The following is a 4,539-nucleotide window of genomic DNA, read 5'->3' as shown; positions in this document are numbered from 1 at the left end:
TCTGCCTGTGAATTCTCACAGACTTCAACACTGAGTGGTGAGGCCTCTACAGGCCCCTCCCCTTTTTGCTCCTCACTTCCAATCCAAGCTTTTGGCGGGAAGTTTGAATTTATTGGGTCAACCTCTTCACTTTGTTCACCAACTGCCACCTTTGGTCCTTCTCTTTGTTGGCTTGACTGTGGCTTTACCGTCTTTAATTTGTTGGCAAAAGATTTAGGGCAATCTCTGAAGAGGTGATTTAATTCTCCACAGAGATTACATTTCCTGCCATTTGGACACTCTCCAAAAGTTTGCCCAATTTCTCTGCTCTTCCCACATAACACCTTGGTACAAGCCTCAACCAGGTGCCCATGTTCACCACACTTGCGGCAGAACTTGGGCTGCCCCTGGTAGTGGATGTAACCTCGGTTTTCAAGGTGGCCAGAGTGTCGCCCACCCGCTGCACTGAGCACTCTTCAGCCCTTTTAAATGGTATAACTTTGCACTCCCGCACGCTCCAGCAAGCACCATTCAAGCAACAACTTTGCACTCCAGCTTCGAACATCGGCACAGTCGCAACAAGTAAGGCGACTCTACTCAGAGAAGTCACTCTGCACAGTAAGAAGATTTCTTTTGCACAGACAGAAAGGGCTTCACCCGCAAAGGTAAAGCCTGCCAAAAATAGAAACAACTCATTAGTGCTGCTCTCCACAGAAATCTTTAGTAAAAGGCGGAAGACTTGTACGTTATGAAGAGAAACCAGAGTACGATTATCCGTCACTGCGGGAGCAGGGCATCAGGCTTGTTGGCATAGCCACCTTCCCCATGGTGAGCTTTGCTTGGTTGAGCCGCTTGCTCCCCCCCCCTTGCTCCTCGGCTGACCAAGTAGGAACAATCGGGCCCTATTCGATGGCTGCCTTGTCTTTTACTCTGTGCAAAAGACAAGGCAGCAACAAAAACACCACGAGAATCCCGTATTGAGGCTTTGTTCTGACCTCTCATTCGGTGTCGCGTTTCTTTCAAGCAATTCTCCCGGTTAGCCCACACTCGGCTCGCTCCCATAGCCGTGTTAAAGTCTACTTCGCATTCACTCTCTTTTCTCAGCAGACTCTTGGGATTTTATCTATAAAATGAATTCCTTCACTCAAACTATGTGAAAACTGCTTTGTCCTTAATATTTACCATGTCTAGAAAGATTTAAACAAAAAAAACAACGTTGTACTTTGCAGTAAAAGAAAGAGCAAATCTAAAGTTTCAGGAATCCGAGAATAAGCTTACTTTCATGAGTGCTTCACGATTTCGGATTTTGCTATAAAATGAATTCCTTCACTCAAACTAAATTAAAACTGCTAAACCGCTAATCTGTTATATGTAAGGCAGATGTCAAATTCACCGAAATAGGATCAAAGGGTATTCGGCCAATCGAGCTGTAGCAGCTTCGGTAAAAGAGTATAAGTTGAAGAGTTTGTGAATAAAGGTGTGCGCACACATAGTGTGCTGTACGAAAATAGGCAGGGAGCCATGCCGGCTGGGGTATATGTTCTTGTATGTTGTCTGACTGTTTGATTTGAATGTGTTGTGTAAGTGTCCTGTTGAATGTTACATGTTTGGGCTTTGACACGCTTCACTGTGGTTGTTAACTGTGTGGTGTGTCCTGAAATGTTATATGTTTGGGCTGTGTGACATGCTTAATGCTTGTCAGTAGCTACCCACTTATTCATATATAGCAACTGACAACATAAGAAGTCCGGACATACTTTGATAGTAGTTGTAGAAGTATCCTTATTGATAATAGATCACTAATTCATAGTGATAGAACAGTAGATGAACAGGTGCTTGCACATGTCTCACGAAAATAAAATGTGTGTATCATTGCTGACGGCAGAGCAATACTGCCAAACTTATGAGTTCTTGTGGCAAACTTGATTCAGTGTCTTGACGTGTATACGCTGTTTCGCTGACTTGATTGTCACAAGAAACAAAGTGTGTTTGATAAGATCCGACCATTTTATTACGGGAGGATCAGTATGTATGGATTCTGATGTGACTGATAAACCCAGTCGTATCTTAAGCATAATCTAATACGTGAGACAACGCCCTGGCACACGATAAAAAAAAAAAAAGAGAGAGAGCGGTTTTGTGTCCCCACAGTCCATAATGTAGAAAAGAGAGAAAAAAGCCTTTCTGATTTGGTGTGTGTGCTCATAGTGCAGAGTGTAGAGAAAAGAAAGCCGTTTTGGTGTCACGGGTGTTGTGACTTACACACACACATTTCTAAATTGAGAAAGGAAATTATTTTAGAGGAAGCACTAGAGTTTAGATCCCACATTTGTTGATAGGCATTCATTTATTTCTTCACTTCTGATGAAGTTTCAACAATAAACAACAAACTTTGTATTATGAGAAAGAACCAGACTCATTCTTCAGGAATCCGAAAATAAGCTCTATTTTATGAGTTATGCACGAATTCGGATTCTCCTATAAAACGAATTCATTAACTCAAACCAAGTTAAGACTGCTTTGTCCTTCATATTTATTCATGTCTAATCAAGTTTCAACGATAAACAACGTTGTACTTTGTAGAATGAGAAAGAACTTCTTCAGCAATAAGCATCTCTCGACATATGACGAAATACAGATTTTGCTATAAAATTAATTCCTTCTATCAGCCTGACTTAAAACTGTTTGTCCTCCTTATTTATCCACTTCAAATCAAGTTTCAACAATTAAAAAAAAATTGTAGTTTGAGAAAGAACAACTTAATCTTCAGCAATCAGTATAAAAAGAGGTGCAAATGCCAACCAAACATACCTAAAAGGTGGAGCGGAAGTATTCAGCTGCAAGTAGGTGTGAATGTTCGACCATAATTTGTAAAAAGCGGGTAAGAAAAGGTTCGAATGCCCGACTATATATTAACAAAAGCGGGAGGAGAGGTCTTCGGATGAGAGTGGGTGAGAATTTCCAACCATAATCTATAAAATACGGTGAAAAAAAATATGTGAATGCCTCATAGAACACTAAAAGCGGAAGTGTTCGGCTGCAAGAAGGTGTGAATGTCCGACTATATTTGGTGAAAAGCAGGTGAAGCAAGGTCTGAATGCCCAACCTTACATCATCAAAAGCGAGATCAGAGGTGTTTGGCTGGAAGTAGGTTTGAATGTCAGATCATAATTTGCAAAAAGCTGATGAGAAAGGGTGAGAATGCCCGACTATACACCATCAAATGCGGTAGCGGAGTTGTTCGGCTGTGAGTAGGTGTGAATCTCCAACCATAATTGCTGAAAAATGTGTTAGAAAAGGTAAAAATGCCGGTCCATACATAATCAAAATCGGGAGAGGTGGTGTTCAGCTGAAAGAAGGTCTAAATGTCCATCAATAATTGCTAGAAAACATGAAAGAAAATTTTCGAAAATCAAACCACACATGATCATAAGTGGGAGAGGAGGTGTTCAGCTGCAAGAAGGTGTGAATGTCCACCCATAATACCTGAAAAATGGGTAAAAAAAAGGTGCGAATGCCCAACCATACATCATCAAAAGCAGGAGTGCATGTGTTCGGCTACAAGAAGGTGTGAACGTCCAACCAAAGTTTGTAAAAAGCAGTTAAGAAAAGGTTCGAATATCCAACCATACATAATCAAAAGCGGGAGCAGAGCTGTTCGACTGCAAGTAGGTGTGAATGTGAGATCATAATTTGCAAAAAGCTGATGAGAAAGGGTGAGAATGCCCGACTATACACCATCAAATGCGGTAGTGGAGTTGTTCGGCTGTGAGTAGGTGTGAATCTCCAACCATAATTGCTGAAAAATGTGTTAGAAAAGGTAAAAATGCCGGTCCATACATAATCAAAATCGGGAGAGGTGGTATTCAGTTGCAAGAAGGTCTAAATGTCCATCAATAATTGCTAGAAAACATGAAAGAAAATTTTCGAAAATCAAACCACACATGATCATAAGTGGGAGCGGAGTTGTTCGGCTGTGAGTAGGTGTGAATGTCCGACCATAATTGCTGAAAAATGTGTTAGAAAAGGTAAGAATGCCGGTCCATACATCATCAAAAGCGAGAGAGGTTGTGTTCGGCTGCAAGTAGGTGTGAATGTCCAGCCTTAATTACTCACAAACGGGTAAGAAAAGGTAGTATTGCCAGACCATATATGATCAAAACAGGGAGCGGAGGTGGTTCAGCTGCAAGAAGGTTTGAATGTCCGACTAAAGTTCAAATATATTAACAAAAGCGGGAGGAGAGGTCTTCGGATGAGAGTGGTTGAAAATTTCCAACCATAATGTATAAAATGCGGTGAAAAAAAGGTGTGATAGAACACTAAAAGGTGGAGCGGAAGTGTTCGGCTGCAAGAAGGTGTGAATGTCCGACTATATTTGGTGAAAAGCAGGTGAAGCAAGGTCTGAATGCCCAACCTTACATCATCAAAAGCGAGAAAAGAGGTGTTTGGCTGCAAGAAGGCCATAGTTTGCCAAAAGTGGGTAAGGTGCGAATGTCCGACTAAATATCAACAAAATTTGGGGCGGAGGTCTTCGGATGCAAGTGGGTGTGAATGTCCGAC

At 41.5% G+C, this 4,539-nt stretch overlaps 1 non-coding gene across 1 annotated transcript; it reads right to left on the bottom strand.

Annotated features, from left to right (window-relative positions):
- Positions 1 to 633: 633 nt before the first annotated feature.
- On the bottom strand, positions 634 to 747 carry LOC140275869 (U5 spliceosomal RNA). The gene has a single exon (XR_011908577.1). It is a non-coding gene; the product is annotated as a U5 spliceosomal RNA (small nuclear RNA).
- Positions 748 to 4,539: the final 3,792 nt, after the last annotated feature.

This window comes from Leuresthes tenuis, unplaced genomic scaffold (assembly GCF_036924035.1).
Source record: "Leuresthes tenuis unplaced genomic scaffold, fLeuTen1.0.hap1 SCAF_18, whole genome shotgun sequence".
Classification (NCBI taxonomy): Eukaryota; Metazoa; Chordata; class Actinopteri; order Atheriniformes; family Atherinopsidae; genus Leuresthes; species Leuresthes tenuis.
Note: the sequence above shows the minus strand (reverse complement) of the source record. Positions and strands in the feature narration are given on the sequence as shown.